We start from the raw sequence: 19,586 nt of genomic DNA, 5'->3' as shown, positions 1-19,586 counted from the left end.
AACATAACCTGTCACATTCCATCCCATTAAACCAGCTATGAACCATGTGCTCCAGAGAGAGAGAAAGAGAGGGGAGAGAGGGTAGGAGAAGAGAGAGGAGCACAGAGTGAGAGAGGAGATCGGGGGGGTGACGGCCAAGTGCATCTGGGCTCACCCAAGACTAATGCATTATTCACAATCTTTATGCTAATGTAATTTTCATGCAAAAAATACAGACAGATATAACCAAGGGACAAACATACTGTAGGAAGGACTTACTTAGTGCGTATCTAGACCTATGTACATACTGTACATACAAACATTTACACATATCACATATCCACACATACTGTACTTAAATGAGTCGTGTGCACTTATCCATTGGAATATCTAATGCATTAGACAACTCGCATCAAGCACCAAATCTGTGCATTACTGTGCTTTTCAGTGAGGGCCCATCAGCTGCCATTTGATGTCAAGCAAAGCAAGGTAATGACAGTGCACTCACACACTCAGTCATTAGCCCTGCTTAATGCTGGGAGTTAACACAAATTAAGTGAAGTTAAGTACATGCATTAGAGGAGCTCTTTAGGGTAGAGAGCATTTCACTCTTGCAGGAACTGGTTGTTGTTCCATACGTTTTGAACAGGTCACGTTAGCTGTAAGCATAACCTAGGGCATTACTGAACATTTACTCAACCTGGCCTTGAATCAAAGTGTTACTCCGGTGGAATTGAATTTACAGTGGACTGACTGACAGTGGTCTGAGGGCAGGGAGGATGGAACACTAGGGACACCTAGTGGTCACAATGGTGTCACTATGTGTGGGAAACTAACACTTGCTTCATGGTGGTGTTTATCATTAGCTGGGGGGCACAAATAGGGCAGACATGTGCTTGTTACACCCAGAGTACATTTGATTTCCCTCAGGGAAGTTTCAGTGCTTAACAGGCTAGTTCAAAAGGACATTGGTTTCCTAACCCGGTGAGCAGTCTATGACAGGGTATGACAGCAATCCATGCTTTGGTTTTAGCATTTGTTGAGATTCAATTCATTTGAGATACGTTCGGATGATTTGGACACGATGCACAAAAAATGCTAATATCGGTAACATCTATGTCTTGAATGGGATTCGTGCCACAAATGTGGAAATGCATGTGGAAACAGTGTCAGGGAAACTAAACCAAAACATGGATTGCTGTCATACCTTGCCATAGACTGCTGACAGCACGTGTCAAACTCATTACACTGAGGGCCGAGTGTCTGCGGGTTTTCGCTCCACCCTTGTTCATGATTGTTGAATTAAGGTCACTAATAAGTAAGGAACTCGACTCAACTGGTTGTCTAGGTCTTAATTGAAAGGAAAAACCAAATACCTGTAGACTCTCAGCCCTCCGTGGAATGAGTGTGATACCCGTTGCTTACAGGGTTTGGAAACCAATATGTTATTTTGTAATTTGAGTGAACTATTCGTTTAAATACGGTACTTATCAGAGGACAAGTCTTGTTTCTGGTAAACATGAATACGGCAATAATGGCAAGTAAATCAGTTTGCACATCAACCAAAGGGCCAACTGTAAGAGATCACTGGTTTATTTGGAGTAACAGTCCAGGAGAGACGCATATTAGAGGGAAAACCAGACTGGGCCTTTAAAAAGAGGCTAACATGCTGAAACTGACAGATCTCTGCAATCCATTTGGATCTCATTCAAGGTTATGGCTCCATCTGAGTGACTGCAGATTATTGTCCACAGAGAGGTGTGCTAATACTGGATTATCCACTTGTTGGGGATCCATTTGACCCGATGAACACAACATGCCAGCCTCACACGCCCTTGCATCTGTGGGTGTTTTTCAAATTTTTTCCAGTTTTGGAGGCGAGGAATGAGTATGATGGACGTGACTTCAAACCTCACAGTATTAAGTACATTACAGTGGTGACTGGTTGGAGAATAAGAGTTGTGTATAGAAACAGGCAGTTGTTCATGCCACACTCACCTAACATAGGGGTACTGTACTCAGCTATATTCAAGTATCATCAGTTCATTGGTCCTGAATGCATTGGTCCCCCCCCAAAATACGTTACTTGAAAAATAAATATAGACATATGTTTCGACAAACCACACAGCAGTTTGCGTCACATTTTGCGTCACAAAAATAAATAAATTCTAAACAAACAAAGTAAAGGAGGTAATCTGTAGTTGAGTTATATACAGTCTATAGAGCAGAGGTTCAGCTGATTTGAGTTGAACAACATTCTGACCACTTCTCTGTCAGTGCAATTGCACACACAGGAGCATCAGGAGCATCCCATTGCTCTACTGGGGGCTTTTGATTGGGGGTTTAGGAGCACCACCGCTCTGGAATATGTCAAAGAATAGCATGCACACACACACAGGTAAGGGTTTGTAGTGTATCCTCTGACATGTAAAATATAATCATATCACATTATCGCAAAGAGTAATCACATTAGCAAGCATGACTATCTATCAGCATGCACAAGATTAAGTGGATCAACATGCAATAGAGGGAGGTAGTAGCTTTTGCAACAGTTAGTGCCTCAACACAAGAGCCTGAGTTTAGATTATTTACCTACCTACTGTCCTATTGGTTGGGGTAGGTGATAAGGGCCCTGTACCCATTCGGCAGGAGGCCGGTGGTTGGCAGGGTGCTTGCCATTCTTCTGATCTGCCTGAAGGTCCTCACTGCCTGGGCAATGCGGGCGTAGTTGGCAGTGATGCTGTGCTTTTGTTTCTCATCTGAGATGGGAATGAACACAGTTGTGTGAATTTAAGTGTTGCCTCTGACAGGATGAGAGTGTCAATCCCTAATGACTAGAGAACCGAGCCTAATGAGTCCCACAGTATAAGCAAAGAGAGAGAGTGAGAAGTATGATCTCTGTGTTGGCTAACCTACATAAAAGTAATCAGTTGTTAACATCACACCTCTGCCCATCGTGGAGGTGAATAAACAGCAGTGTTCCGCATTACAAGACACCTGTATTTTAGAATGTTGGTATTTCAATAGTATTGATATCATGATGCACTGTGCAGATGTACTGTGCGTGACAGATGACAAGGAGTGCTAACTAAAGTTTGGGCGTGTCGTGGGGCAGTGCTTAGTCCAGGTTGCAGGCAATGTTCCTCCTAAACTGTGCGGTGCGCGGGCGCGCAGCTCCCCCAGGACTGCTGTGCAGAAGAAATATCAGCCCACGCAGGGAAGCACGAGGTTGAACTTCACTCAACTTTCTAGTTTTCCCCATTAGCTAACACTATCAACATTTCCCTTTACTGTGTGAATTGTGGTTGAATCAACGCAATAGAGAAGAAAAAGAAACGCACACCTATATAGGCGAGGTGCTGGCTAACAGAGTAGAAAACTTGAAAATAAAAGAGAGCCGCACACTAGGAGCTCAGATGCAAAAATGTAATTTCCAACGTTTCGACAGCCAAGGTGAAACCCTGATACCTTGATGAAGACAGCTTGGCTGTCGAAACTTTGGATATTACATTTTTGCATCTGAGCTCCTAGTGTGTGCGGTTCTCTTTGAATCAATGCAATAGCCATTTTCAATGCAACATACCGAAACAAAATTCAACAAAATTCAACATACCGAAACAAAATTTCTTGTAGGCAGAGCGCATTGGAGTAGGATTCTATTGCATTGACAGGCACGACTCAGGCCCATACTCTACACAGACCGGTACACCATAACCAATCGGAGCTGCAGTATCCCTATATGCAAATAGACCATGGCCATATTTGGATCTGTGCCATTCAATCTGAACTGGACTGTGTTTACAGCATGAGTGGTTATGAGTAGATGTGTTTGTTTTGAGATCAAAGCAAGAGCTGCATGTAGCCAGGTGTGTACATTTGTTAATATTCTTTGTTAGTAAGTGAGTTATTAGCCCAGTAATAGCTCATTTCTAGTCAGCAATGGGGGAGTGGTTGCTTCCTTACAAGAGCACAAAACGTATGGATTTCAAACCATCTTTGAAAAACAAGTCAGGTAAAGAGCTTTTTTTCCTGTCTTAAAGGGCATTGTTGTATTTTATAAATTGTATTTTGTAAAGTGGTTTCTTGCATCAAAAAACACTTTCAGTCACCTCCTTGGACAAGTGGATAAAAGGGTTAATGTCAAGCTCTGCATGTTTTTTTTCAAAAGTCTCATTGAATGTAGGCCTACATTGAACACAACACAACACATTTGCTGCTACTGTAGACTGAATAACAGAACAGCTATTTCTATGTTAAAATGTTATGTGATGCATTTTTCTCCATAGTTTTTGGGGTTCTTTTACACTTTTTCCTCCCCAATTTGTACCATCGCAGCAACTCCCCTACGGACTCGGGAGAGGCGAAGGTCGCCTCATGGGTCTCCCAGTCACGGCCTGGCTGTGACACAGCCTGGGATCGAACCTGGGTCTGTCGTGATGTCACAGGCACTGCAATGGAGTGCATTAGACCGCTGCGCCTTAGACCGCTGCGCCACTCGGGAGGCTTTTCTCCATTGTTTTTGATGGTAGGCCTACATCCTGATCAAATAGCCACAGTAGCCTACTTGGTACAGGTACAGCCTCAGTGTTCAGAGTAAACGCGTGGCAGAAGTTGCACAGAAGTTTCACAATATTCAAGTTTGCGCTCAGCTGACCTGAAATTTGCTCAGTGCCGGAAAAAATTTGAGGGAATATTGGTATCAGGATCTCATTACCCAGGAAATGTTGCAGTGCTCCACTCAGACTGGTGCCACACCGAGTGGCAGCCTAGAACATGAGGGGCAGCACAGCAATGGGAATGGGAATTTGTGGGGAGAGAGGGATGGACGGTGAATACCACAAGAGAGGAGATACTGTATACACAAATTTACAGGTGATATTATTGGGTTTCCATATTAAGTGCACATGGAGACACTTCAGCAACACTGTTTCAAGTCTCTCTGACCTCCCTAATGAGTCCTGCACTGCCTCCTACCTGCGCTTCCTGCCTCACTCAATGGATGACTACATTTCTGCTGTCTTTCATCGTGTTTAAGCATCTAATACGAGAATGATAATGATCATTCAATAATAATTACAGCGGTTGAATGAAAACAAAAGCAAGAGCTGGGTGAGAGCAGAAATAAGCCTGAAACGAGAGGGCTGGGGGTCAAGAGAGAGGAGAGGGTTTTGTTTATGTTTAATGAGAAAGCCCAGGATCCCCCTCTCTCTCTCTCGTTCCTACATCCTCTGGTAACGAGTACAGGGGGCCGGGTTGACCCAGCTAATAAGGGGCAAATCCATTGGTGCATTATCGGCCGTGGCATCATCTAATCAGCAGGATGAACTGAGATGGCTTAGGCTGCTTTTAATTCGGCGCTGGAGGAGCATTACTGCCCCAATCTCTCATTATGTGCAGATCAAATCAGGGAGACTGACTGGGAGTTTGATCCTTGTTTTTGGTAGTTGTTGTCTGGTTGTTGTTTTTCTGTCCGCTGTTTGATTTCAAGTTGCATTGCAGTTGACATGATATGGCCTGTTATTTGGCCTTTTAGAGAAATGAGGCCTTTGTGGCTTTTTAGGTCAGTCTCCTAAAAGACATGGAGATAACTGTATCTTCTACTGCAGTCCACTGCAGATAAGACAAAGCTCTGACCAAGCAAGTGATACACAAAGGCAGTATCATAACTCTGTCTGTATATTTCTCAGTCAATATGCTCTCACCTGGGCCTCTGTGCAGAGTAGCTCAGCCCTGGTCCTCTCCTCCAGGGTGACCATCACTTCATCCAGAACCTTCAGCCTGGAGAGGTGTTATACCACCACCAGCCTATGGAGGGTTTGCCTTGCCCCCTGGGACAGCAGAAAACATTTGCTCATGTAGGAACTTCGAGTGAAGACTGCAAGGCTGTCCTGAGAGGACTAAACTGGCATGGGGCTGTTTGTGAGTCCAACACAGTTCTCTGAATTCACCACCCTCAGAGACCACACTTCTATCATCTCCAATGTTCCAGCTGATAACCGCCCTCCCCTTCTCCCTGGTCCAGCTGATGGTACCCTCTGCTCCCCCTTGGCCAGGGGACAAAGCCATCCTCTCCGGTCAGATCCTTGTCTGTCCCAGCAGGAGGGATGGCTGAGGGAAGGAGAGGAGAGGAGAGGAGAGGAGAGGAGAGGAGAGGAGAGGAGAGGAGAGGAGAGAGGAGAGGTGGTCTTGCCAGGGCACATGGGTGCAGCAGTGATCTCATGCTGCTGACAGCAGGAGGTTTTGTTTCTGGAGCGGCTGTTGGCTCTCCACCCTAGCAGGATTAATCTCCCTGGGGGAAGGGACGGGACAGGGGGATGGGGGCTGTGGGGTAAACAAGCTGGCACAGCTGAGCAGGCCTCCATAGATGGCAAGCCCTCTGCACTGATCCATGGGCTTCAGATGGGTGCTGAACCCAGGCCAATAGTGTCTGATAACGGCTCTACCATTTGGTCAGCGGATTTGTCTCTGATGCTGGCCAGTTTGAGGCACAGCAGACGGCCCATCATGTAATCGCTTAATTTAGAACTACAGAGTTGCATTGAGTGTGTGTTTTGGTGAAAGTGAATCTGTGAGCTTGCGTGTGAGAATTTGTGTGTGGATGTAAATGAGGTGTGTGTGTGTGTGTGTGTGTGTGTGTGTGTGTGTGTGTGTGTGTGTGTGTGTGTGTGTGTGTGTGTGTGTGTGTGTGTGTGTGTGTGTGTGTGTGTCTCAGTACACATATTTGTAGATCAGGTTTGGTCTCGTAGATTTTCAATGCCCACAGAACTCAGGGGCTTTCCAGTCAAAATGAACACATAGTGAAATACAGGTGAAGGAGACCCATAAGGGGAATCATTTGACCATTTTCATTCTGTCAAGGGGGTAAAACAATTCACTGAGTCATTGCTTGATTGTAGTAATTGTAGCTTACTGTAGACATACAAGGTTGTAACCATTGGTAACAAAATGTAACTCAAAGGATTCCCTACAACTGACAGTTCAAACAGGGAGGGAAGGAGTCTAGCTTTATACTGTATGTACACGACATTTCATGCTTTTCCATTTTTCCTTCCCTACTCACTTCATACCAGAAGAATCTACCCATCAGAAGCATTTTGTTAGCATGTTGTGCAATAACCATGGAGATATATCCATTAGGGCCAAACCTCATCATCATTTTGGAGCTATGAGAGAGGCAGCTGATGGGAGAGATTACACATAGGATCTCTCATTAATCTCATGAGAGTTTGGGCACGCAAAAGGGGAGCGGGGGCGTCTCTCTCCCCCACGGTTCGTGACAGAGCCCTGATGTGACTCACACAGACCCCCATTGTGAAGGGTGGTGTGTTGGGTTTGATTGCTGCATTTTCATGTCTTAATTGAAAACATGAAAAGATTAAGAAAGAAAAAGGGAAGTGGAAAAAAACGAGCGACAAAGTGCAAATCACCCGCCTGGGGTGAGAATGAGATGTAGGCTGAGACCCTGATTACACGTTGGCTTGATTGTTCCTCATAACTCTGACCTTCAATCAATGTCGATTCTCCTTAATACTAGCTACCCCACACACGCCACAGTAGGGTGGTAACGATCTATAATTATGGCACTATATTTTCACCCCTTAGTTTGCAAACACTGCAGATCAAAATAAAACAGTTTAGATGCCAAATGTACTTTGCACATGATGAGTGCATCACCATAATTCAATAACTGCAGTACAGACTGAACTTAGTGGACATTTACGCACTGTGAATTAATTCCTTATTGCAGTATACACTAAGTATACAACGCATTAAGAACACCTGCTCTTTCCATGACATAGACTGACCAGGTGAATCCAGGTGAATGCTATGATCCCTTATGGATATCACTTGTTTTTAAGCCTTGAGACATGGATAGTGTATATGTGCCATTCAGAGGGTAAATGGGAAAGACAAAAGATTTAAGTGCCTTTAAACATGGTAGTAGGTACCAGGCACATGGGTTTGTGTCAAGAACAGCAACGCTGCTAAGGTTTTCACACTAAACAGTTTCCTGCGTGTATCAAGAATGGTCCACCACCCAAAGGACATCCAGCAAACACAGACACAACTGTGGGAAGCATTGGAGTCAACATGGGCCAGCATCCCTCTGCAACTCAATATTAGGAAGGTGTTCCTCATGTTTGGTATACTCAGTGTATGAGTGCAAAGGAATGGCTCACTGTTGCCAGAAAGGGCTGCTGAAGGAGGGGTACCTGTAGTTTGTTCATGCCCAGGAACAGACTCCTCATTTTGGTAACGGGTGGTTGAACTCCCGGAGGCGGTTCTCTACCAGGTGCAGCTCCAGCAGGACAGCCTGACCAAAGAAGGATCTTGATCAGGGTCCAAGAACAGCTCCCGCAACTAGTGCAGCCCCTCCCAGCCCTCCACCTGTCTGATCTCATTTTTTTTTTTTTTTTTACCTTTATTTAACCAGGCAAGTCAGTTAAGAACACATTCTTATTTTCAATGACGGCCTGGGAACAGTGGGTTAACTGCCTGTTCAGGGGCAGAACGACAGATTTGTACCTTGTCAGCTCGGGGGTTTGAACTCACAACCTTCCAGGCTACGCTGCCGCCCCATTACCTGAAAGGAGAAGGTGAGATATGAAATCACTAGGTAATTACATGACTACAGCTACCCCTCTTACCCTTATGATTTGCCTGGCATCATTGCAAATTACAACACTGAATTTCATAAACTCTGCAATTACATTTTTTATTTTACCTTTATTTAACTAAGCAAGTCAGTTAAGAACAAATTTTAAGAACAAATTCCTACTTTCAATGACGGCCTAGGAACAGTGGGTTAACTGCCTTGTTCAGGGGCAGAACGACAGATTTTTACCTTGTCAGCTCAGGGATTTGATATTGCAACCTTTCGGTTACTCGTCCAACGCTCTAACCACTAGGCTACCTGCCACCCCATTCAGTTACTGTGTCTGTGGAACTGGAAGGTGAGTGTGGTCTGTATAAATATGTCTCAACAGGTTCATAAAACAACCCAGGGTGGGATTAGGGTCAGACAGTCACCCAACTGAAGAAAAAAAAAGAATCAAATGCAAACAATGGCAGACAGAAAAAGGTACTGTGTTTCTGTGACCCATCGGCATGCCCATTTAGTTTATATTCTTGTTGCCTCATCTCCCACCCGGACAGGGCTGAGAAAGCCTCTCCGTTGACTGAGCTGTACATTTCATGGGCTTTAAAACCTGAAGGAAGTTGTTACTGTACCTTGGAGGAAGAGTGCTTTGAGATTGGTGAGCCTGCTGAGCTGCAGATTGGCAATAATTGGAGATGCCATTGTGGCTCAAATGCAGCACCTCCAGGCTGCCCATCAGTGGCTCCAGGCTGTCCGCAGGGTCCACTTCCCTGAAAGAGAGGGACAGAGTGGGCACTCAGAGTTAGCTGCCTCTAACTAAATGCACCACTGCCCCATTTAGAAGGCCAGACCTCACAGGTGCACAGCAACTCAAGGCAATCACAGCACAGGCAGAACACACAAAAGCCTGAACCCCCAACCCCCTTCCCAATTGAAACCTCTTTTATGTGCTGTTTACTTTGTGTAAACTCCCCTCTTGTCTTTTTCAATAGTACCAGTGAAAGGGGAGATTTGTGCTTTTCTGAAAACAGCTAGCAGAAGCATGAGCTTTGTCAGTGCAACAGGTTAGTGCTGCCCCCAAGTGTCTGAAAGTAGAAAATACTATATTACAACTATATTACAACAGAGAAAAAAACATAGTTGATATGGCTGATTTGCTTAAACAAATATTTTTTACTGACAATTGAGATAATGGCTTCAGGGGACGACGAGCTTATAAGAGGCAATCCGTAATTTCGATTAAGACATTAATGAGCAAGATAGGACGGACGTAGTCAATATAAGAATTTGTTCAGCACTTTTGAAATGTACAGTGACAGAATTCAGAACATGGGCCATTCTTACAGTATTCTCCCTGCACACCAAGTCAGAACCGTAGGATAAATAAAGGGGGCATACAAGCAGACAATGAAAGCTTTTACAATATTCAATGATTACATTTCTCTAAAAGAGGCTACAGGCTACATGTGCACCACCAAGTCAGAACAGTAGGCTAAATTATGAGGGGAAAAGGGACCAAATTTTTCGGCTGAGGAACATGGGCTACTAACAGATTACCACACAACATACACTTAGTATTACTTTCTTAGCTACAGTATACATATCTCCCTTGCATATTACATAATTTGCGCCGCTGCATACAATACATTTTTGGACTCACCTTGCTGTGCTGTGCTCACAGGAACAAGAAGGTGGCGTGGCGGTCCTTCGTGGGCAGATTTTGTCGTCAAAGTCTGGCAATCTCTGGATTTATGGTTCTTTCAGACAACTGGGAACACGGAAAAAAACAAGGTCGAATCATGATGACATCAGTGATCTTCGGGTCAGAGCTCTAGAAAGAGGCATTAGTTCCTAACTTGCAATTCCGAGTTGGGTAAGTATTCAAAATGTATTTTCCCCAGTTGGAGCTTGTTTTATTCTGAGTTCTCAGTTGTCTTGAACTCACTGAAGTCAGATTCCCCAGTTCTGAGTTTCCAGTTGTTTTGAGTGTGGCAGAAGTCATGCTGGATTGACAGCATGGCCAATGTTGAAAGTTTATCCTTTTAAAGCTTGGAAAAAAGACCCTTAAACCCAGACTTGGACCACACACCCACTTCACTGAATAGCAGGCTAATGATTGCTTTGCAATGCTTGCAGTAAGCCACTCATTGTTAAATTTGCGATTTCCAACTTGTTGTGTAATGTTGATGTCCACCGATACGTTTATCTATAATTTCTCTTCATTATTTCTCGTCATGTGACAAGGATTGAAAAGGATTTGCCAGTAGATTGTCGACTTGATAAATAATGATGACTGCTAGCTTGCGATGATGTTGATATGATCAGTCCAATCAAAGCTACGGTAGAAATAACTTGATATAATTTTATTTTTGGCCAATGACCTTGAATCTTCTTGGATGGACACTTTTAAAGTAACTATGGCAGCACCCAAGGGGTTTGAATTTTTTAGCTCTACCCATAAATTTTGCGGCTATGTAGTGTCCCCATGAGTGACAGAACACCGAGCCAATCACGGCACATCTAGAGAACTTACCAACCCCTACGCTCTGTATTTTCTGCTGGCTGCCCCACAACCACAGAATGCACGGCATTTTGCACTGCACAGAAACACCTGCATTTTGGAGCTGCCTTGCTCAAGAAAGCAAAAAAAGAGACCAAGTTTGTATGCGGCTTTATTAATGATTTTTTTTCCATTGTTTGCAAACTGATATGTGACATGTATTAATATCAAAATAACATGCAAAACAGGTTAAATCTTTTTCGTTTTTGTAGCAAACCCCTAAATGATGGGTTGCCACTGTACTGAAAAAACATAAATGGTTAAAGCTTTTCATGAATCGTTCATTTCCAGATCACAAACTGTGTTTAAAAGGTAATACATTTAAATGTTATGTTCAAATAATAGACTTTCATCTGTAGTGCTGGTACCTACTGCCTTTGAGGAGCCCTGCTAGCCGTAACCAATGGACTTCACCTTGTGGGAGAGAATCTGTCTGTTAGTCAGGTGGGCCTGGGCCTTCTACCTTGGCAGGATGGACTCTGTGGTTATTGTTTAAACACAGTGCCTACATGGAAGAAAGGAAGAAAAACATTATTGTTAATTGTTTAACCCAACTGTGCAACTGACAAAGTGAGAATCAAAATATTTGACAAATATCATAGATAGAAGAGTCAGACAAGCTTGTGGGAGGAAGCAAAACACCACATTGGTTAGTCTGGCCGGTTGGCACACCTTGATGTTGGTCAGGCAGACACGGCCACTGAAGGAGGTGAGGTTGTTGTGCTCTAGGTTGACACTGTGCAGGTTGTAGAACAGGTCTTCTGGGGTCAGATCCACCATCCTGGGGAGAGAGGGAACACTTTATACACACACACTCTGTTTTAATCTCTCTTCTAAAGGTGACAAATACTGTGATGTAGTACTACCCAGTACAGTATGGTAAGTAACCTGATTGCACAGGATTGCAGGTTGAGATGGGTGATGTCAGAATAGTTAGTGTCCCAGTTTCTCCGCCACCATGTCAGGGGTCAGGCATCCACCAAACACATCCTTGGCCATCTCACAAGCTGCCATTTTCTATAGATCTCAATGACATCGTCACTTCTGTTTCTCTCAATTCAACAAACAGATTCAGAACTGTTTTGATTATGATGTAAACATATCACTGCAGTCCCATCCAGTGCCTTTAGAGAGGGGAAGTGGAACACCACATATTTCCCATAGTTTTCCAGTTTCTCCACTGAAGGATTCCTGTACAGATCCAGAATGATTAAGTTTCCCAAAGCCTAGAAAAAACTAAGAAAAAATAAATAAATGTTGGTCTCGAAATACTAAAGAACCAGAATATACAAACATGATATCATGCTTGGCTGTGTGAGGCTCTGCTCATTTTCAGGTGGTAGATGTCTCGTGTTATGATGTTGCCGATGTACAGCTTGAAGAGGGAGCGGGCCCTCTGTACCACATACAGGGAGCCAATGCAGTTGTTCTCCACACACAGGAAGTGTGGGTTGGACAGCCAGTCCAGGATGGTGCCATCCAGATAGGACAGCTTATTCCTATTCACCCTGAACTAACAGAGCTGTCAGGTGTTTGGACACACCTGACAAGACAAGGATAGGGAGGGGAAACCACATTCATCTATGATGGACATGATTCCCTTGTCATTAACACATTTTCTCTTTTGTGAATTATTTCGCTCTCATTTTTGTGGGGACCAATGAGATAACTGACCGCCTAGCCTAGAGATGAAGCTGTCATTGAGAGACAGCTCCTCTAGATGCTGGCAGTTGTCCAGACCCTCCACTTTAGAGATGTCATTGAAGGAGTCCCAGCGCAGTTCAACCAGTTTGCCCAGGTTGATGAGCCTGGAGAGCCTCTGGCTGTCAAGGTTAAGGGCTGTGATCTTCTCAGGGTGCAGAGGTCATTGTTAAATAAAAAGGCTGCACTTGTACTGCAGATGAAGCACCTGGAAAGAACCCTCTGTCACAAGCACGTCATCCAGGTGTGTGAGGGTCATCAGACATCCCAGAAGTGTCATCCTCACTGCCTCGGGCTGGGACAAACACATCACTTTCATCACCACAGTGTCTGGTTGGTCTTAATGTGCGAATCATGGGCACTCTAAACCTCATGTTAGAGCAGGTGTTAGTGTGTGCTGTAGTATTTACCCTGTGCCAGGGATAGTAATGGGTGCTCAGTCGAGTCGCAGCTGTGCGGGGGCGTGCTTCCGGAGCACAGCCTTCTCCTCCCTGGCCCGGGTCAGCTGGTTCCAGTGCAGGTCCAGCTGCTTGAGCTGCCCTAGTCCTTTCAGCCCCTCTCGGGACAGCAGGTGGTTGTAACTGGTGTCCACAAAGTCCAGGTTGGGCTGAAGGAACACAGTATGTATGTAGGACTCTCAATGGAGAATTGTTTGATGTAGGTTGGTTGACCAGTAAACGCCCTAAACATCAGACACACCGTGTGGGAGATGTCCTCTAGTTGGTCAGACGAGAGATCTCCTTCAGCTTACTCAGACTGTTGCCATGGAGATTCAACACCTTTGACCAGGGAAGAAAGAGGACGGGATATCAGACGGGATATCAGTGCTAAACCTAGTGGGTCTATGGTACCATTAACTGTAGTTCCTCAACCCTTACGGTAACCTGACTGAGGACGTTATTGGCCCTGGCTACATTGAGTAAAGTCTTATCATCCAGGCTCAGCATCTTGGGCCACGGTTTGACCATGGGATCCATGTTCAGTATTTCCTCATCCAGGTTGATATCATTGGGAGGGGGGTCTTCTGTGCCTCTCAGGTTTGTCAACAGGAGGATGGAACAGTAGTATGTTGACTTTTGCTGGTTGTTTTCACTAAGATAGTAGTGTCACCAGTAAAAATAAGTGTTGTTCTGAAAAGTAATAGCTGTAATATTTCAAATGACATTATCTCCATTTGTCTTATGGCCCTGCTCTGGGCTCACATTGTGGTAAACAGAATGAGCTTTAGGGTTGTTGAGGGGGTCCACTGAATCCCCTTCTCTGATAGTGATGCTGCGGCCCAGGAACACATTGGAAACAATGATCTGACCTGGAAACAGGAGGACAGTTAGAGCCATTTTATTTATGTTTCTCTGATACATCAAATTCTAAATCAAATTAATATCGTTAACACATTTCCAGTTTTATCCTGATTTATATCCTCAAGGTTTAATTAGCAATACAAAGTCATTGAATTGTGTGAAACATGAAATAGGACCATACAGACCGTGTCTGAAAAGGAGAGGGTCTATGATCTGCTTGGAGGTACCTTCGTTGGCCTGTCACTGTGTGTACTCCTAGGCCTGTCACTGTGTGTACTCCTAGGCCTGTCACTGTATGTACTCCTAGGCCTGTCACTGTGTGTACTCCTAGGCCTGTCACTGTGTGTACTCCTAGGCCTGTCACTGTGTGTACTCTTAGGCCTGTCACTGTGTGTACTCCTAGGCCTGTCACTGTGTGTACTCCTAGGCCTGTCACTGTGTGTACTCCTAGGCCTGTCACTGTGTGTAATCCTAGGCCTGTCACTGTGTGTACTCCTAGGCCTGTCACTGTGTGTAATCCTAGGCCTGTCACTGTGTGTACTCCTAGGCCTGTCACTGTGTGTACTCCTAGGCCTGTCACTGTGTGTACTCCTAGGCCTGTCACTGTGTGTACTCCTAGGCCTGTCACTGTGTGTACTCCTAGGCCTGTCACTGTATGTACTCCTAGGCCTGTCACTGTGTGTACTCCTAGGCCTGTCACTGTATGTACTCCTAGGCCTGTCACTGTGTGTACTCCTAGGTCTGTCGCTGTGTGTACTCCTAGGCCTGTCACTGTGTGTACTCCTAGGCCTGTCCGTCACACTCCAGCTGTTAGAAAAGAGTACAACCCTCTCTCTGCCCAGGGCCTAACACAGACACAAGGTACATTCTCAGGCACTAAAACAATGGCACAATCTCTGGAACTAAAACAATGGCCCAATCACAGGCACTAAAACAATGGCCCAATCACAGGCACTAAAACAATGGCCCAATCACAGGCACTAAAACAATGGCCCAATCACAGGAACTAAAACAATGGCCCAATCACAGGCACTAAAACAATGGCCCAATCACAGGCACTAAAACAATGGCCCAATCCCAGGCATAGCGTACAATCTAAATAATACCTTATAAATATCTGCTGTTTTAAAGCCGTCCTCTGGAATGTGCAACGTCTCCTTTTTTCTTACTGGTTCTTTCAAGATCAGACACATAGAACAGATACTCCAGCCAGCGTTTGTAATTACTGCACAAACATTAGGAGTAAAGAAAGCATAAGGATCAGTCTCAAACAGAGCTACTGACAGGTGTAATATTGCAGTTTATGTAGTCTGTTCAACTATTTCTGTATAATTTTAGACATAGATAGCCAGTATGAGGAACTGCGCTCAGGCTAGATCGAAGGGTAGCTGGTACGTGAGAAAGGGTACTCGACTCCAACCTTTAATGGAAAAAACAAGGAGGCCGAGATACAAAATTATACTTAATTTAATCCATGCTAGAAAGAATACAAAAGGTGAAAGTGCAAAGTGTTTAAAGAAGTGCTTAAAACACCTTTCGTATTCTTTTGACTTTGAGTAATTAAGTATATTTTTGCGTCTTGGCCTACTTGTTTTTTTCCACGTCCTAATTTTAAACAAACACATAACACTGAGGACCTGAGGTGAATATCACAGAGTAAAGGAGAAAGGTGCCATTTTAAGATTTCCCAGTATCATCATGGGCACTCACTGCGAGAACATTGTCAACTCCTCGCTGGCCAACAGGGTATGATGCTTGTCCTCGAAGCAAAGCCGCAGGGAGCAGATATGGATGATACTGTTGATCTTGATGCCAGTAATGCCATAAGCCTTGTAGTCCTACACACAGAACCGGAAGGAAGTAAACCTGTTGGGAGAGAGAAAACAGTGGACTCAGTAGCTAAATTCTGCAAGAAAATCACATACAACCTACACAGACGAGGTAAACTCATAATGCCACAATTATGTAAAAGGAGTTCATTTGTACCAGGGGTCGGTAGAGTAGTCTTCTTCAAACCAAATATTCCCCACTGTTTCAAGCTCCATCAGCAGAAAGTGGATGATCAGCTCGTTCCTGTTGGTGGATTGGGTCAAGTCCCGCAGGTACCAGGACTCATACCTGTAAAACAAGGCAAAATAACTCTACTTTTTACACTTGATTATCTACGTGCCAATAGAAAGCTTACATGTAAACAACAATGCAAAATCAGACTGTATTCTACACTCAAAGATCTCTCTTGGAGGTCTAATCCATTATCCATGTACGCTGAGTGTACAAAACATTAGGAACACTTCCTAATATTGAATTGCACCCCCTTTTGCCCTCAGAAAGGCCTAAATTCAGTCAGTCAGGTCATGGACTACAGGGCGTCTAGCTTGGAGAGGATTCCAGGCCGGGGTCGTGGGTAATATTAGCAGGGGTGTCACTGCGGTCCAGATTGGCCAGGTTCTCGCCAGGTTCCTCTGGCAGCTGTAAGAGATTCCTCTTGTTCTCTGCCAGGTTCCTCTGGGCTGTCCTCTGGCAGCTGTAAGAGATTCCTCTTGTTCTCTGCCAGGTTCCTCTGGGCTGTCCTCTGGCAGCTGTAAGAGATTCCTCTTGTTCTACAGCAGATTGGCCTGGTTCTCTGCCAGGTTCCTCTGGGCTGTCCTCTGGCAGCTGTAAGAGATTCCTCTTGTTCTACAGCAGATTGGCCTGGTTCTCTGCCAGGTTCCTCTGGCCTGTCCTCTGGCAGCTGTAAGAGATTCCCCTTATTCTACAGCAGATTGGCCTGGTTCTCTGCCAGGTTCCTCTGGCCTGTCCTCACATGCATGTTGTAGTACATCATTTTCTTCTTCATCACCGTGGACTGTACAGTTGAAGTCAGAAGTTTACATACACTTAGGTTGGAGTCATTAAAACTCATTTTTCAACCACTCCACAAATTTCTTCTCAACAAACTATAGTTTTGGCAAGTTGGTTAGGACAACTACTTTGTGCATGACACAAGTCATTTTTCCAACAATTGTTTATAGACAAATTATTTCACTTATAATTCACTGCATCACAATTCCAGTGGGTCAGAAGTTTACATACACAAGTCGACTGTGCCTTTAAACAGCTTAGAAAATTCCAGAAAATTATGTCATGGTTTTAGAAGGTTCTGATAGGCTAATAGACATCATTTTAGTTAATTGAAGTTGCACTTGTGGATGTATTTCAAGGCCTACCTTCAAACTCAGTGCCTCTTTGCATGAAATCATGGGAAAATCAAAAGAAATCAGCCAAGACCTCAGAAAAAAATAATTGTACACCTCCACAAGTCTGGTTCATCCTTGGGAGCAATTTCCAAAAGCCTGAAGGTACCACATTCATCTGTACCTAAAACGAATCCTATATCGACATAACCTGAAAGGCCGCTCAGCAAGGAAGAAGCCACTGCTCTAAAACCGCTATAAAAAAATCCAGACTAGGGTTTGCAACTGCACATGGGGACAAAGATCGTACTTTTTGGAGAAATGTCCTCTGGTCTGATGAAACAAAAATAGAACTGTTTGGCCATAATGACCATCATTATGTTCAGAGGAAAAAGGGAGAGGCTTGCTAGCCAAAGAACAGCATCCCAACCGTGAAGCACGGGGGTGGCAGCATCATGTTGTGGGGTGCTTTGCTGCAGGAGGGACTGGTGAACTTCACAAAATAGATGACATCATGAGGCAGGAAAATGATATGGATATATTGAAGCAAAATCTCAAGACATCAGTCAGGAAGTTAAAGTGGTCGCAACTGGGTCTTCCAAATGGACATTGACCTCAAGCATACTTCCAAAGTTGTGGCAAAATGGCTTAAGGACATAAAAGTCAAGGTATTCGAGTGGCCATCACAAAGCCCTGACCTCAATCCTATAGAACATTTGAGGGCAGAACTGAAAAAGTGTGTGTGAGCAAGGACGCCTACAAAACTGACTCAGTTACACCAGCTCTGTCAGGAGGAATGGGCCTCAATTCACCCAACTTATTGTGGGAAGTTTGTGGAAGGCTACTCTAAACATTTGACCCAAGTTAAACAATTTAAAGGCAATGCTATCAAATATTAATTGAGTGTATGTAAACTTCTGACCCACTGGGAATGTGACAAAAGAAATAAAAGCTGAAATAAATCATTCTCTGTACTATTATTCTGACATTTCTCATTCTTAAAATAAAGTGGTGATCCTAACTGACCTAAGACTGGGAATTGTTTCTAGGATTAAATGTCAGGAATTGTGAAAATCTGGATTTAAATGTATTTGGCTAAACTGTGTGTAAACATCCGACTTCAACTGTATGTACTGTGTGCAATGGAACCCATTTATTCATAGCATACATGTTTAGTTCATTGGACTGTAATTACACTAGAAGATTAGAAGAAATGCATCACCAGAAAAATACACCCATCATCAGAGTTCAGGGACAACTCATTAAACAAATGCTGTTATCTCTCAGGAGCAGAGAGTATCAGAGCGCTGGAAACCACACAGTGACAGAAGTTGTGAAAGTTTTTTTGCACATTTATTAAAAATATTTTTTTTTACATAAGTATTGTTAGCAGTTGATGTCATTTAATAACACAGACCCCAAAGCAAATCAGGGAGAGGAAAATAGGTATATTCGAAGAGGACCAACCATATGGGCATTCTCCCCTGTCCTCAGAGATTCTCTCCAGTGATTCTCGCTCCAGAATAAAGGGACAGGATGTAGTTTATAACCCAGCCCTAGCCTGTGGTTGACCAATTAGAATTCTTTGCAATAAAACTGGGCCAATGGCCAAATTGTCACGGCCGTCGAATGAAGTAGACTAAAGCGTAGCGTTGTGTGTGTACATATTCCTTTATATTAGGATGACGCTGACAAAAACAATAAACAATACAAAAACAACCATGAAGCTTAAGGGCTATAATACCACAAACAAAGTTAAATACCCACAAAGACCGGTGGGAAAAAGGGCTGCCTCAGTATGGTTCCCAATCAGAGACAACGATAGACAGCTGTCCCTGATTGAGAACCATACCAGGCCAAAACAAAGAAATACAAAAACATAGAAAATTGAACATAGAATGCCCACCCCACATCACACCCTGACCTAACCAAATAGAGAAATAAATGGCTCTCTAAGGTCAGGGTGTGACAGTACCCCCCCTCCCCCCAAAGGTGCGGACTCCAGCCGCAAAACCTGAACCTATAGGGAAGGGTCCGGGTGGGCATCTATCCGCGGTGGCGGCTCTGGTGCGGGACGTAGACCCCACTCCACCTCTGGCTCACCCTGCTTTGGTGGCGCCTCTGGTGTGGGGACCCTCGCTGCCGACCCCGGACTGGGCACTCTCGCTGCGGGCCCCGGACTGGGCACCCGGACTGGAGACCGTCGCTGGAGGCTCCGGACTGGAGGCCATCATTGGAGGCTTCATGCCATGACTCCTCACTGGAGGCTTCGT

General features: G+C 44.4%; 1 long non-coding RNA gene and 1 pseudogene across 1 annotated transcript; both read right to left on the bottom strand.

Moving 5' to 3' along the window:
* Window positions 1–2,583: 2,583 nt before the first annotated feature.
* LOC118362174 (leucine-rich repeat-containing protein 9-like) lies at window positions 2,584–14,176 on the bottom strand (annotated as a pseudogene).
* Window positions 14,177–14,242: 66 nt separating this feature from the next.
* Window positions 14,243–16,258, bottom strand: LOC118362569 (uncharacterized). Its single transcript, XR_004821234.2, has 3 exons — window positions 16,127–16,258; window positions 15,851–16,006; window positions 14,243–15,365 (listed from the first exon to the last, which is right to left on the bottom strand). It is a non-coding gene; the product is annotated as an uncharacterized LOC118362569 (long non-coding RNA).
* Window positions 16,259–19,586: the final 3,328 nt, after the last annotated feature.

The sequence above is a fragment of the Oncorhynchus keta genome, chromosome 29, assembly GCF_023373465.1.
Source record: "Oncorhynchus keta strain PuntledgeMale-10-30-2019 chromosome 29, Oket_V2, whole genome shotgun sequence".
In the NCBI taxonomy this organism is placed as follows: Eukaryota; Metazoa; Chordata; class Actinopteri; order Salmoniformes; family Salmonidae; genus Oncorhynchus; species Oncorhynchus keta.
The sequence above is the reverse complement of the archived record's forward strand: the minus strand, read 5'-3'. Positions and strand labels throughout refer to the sequence as shown.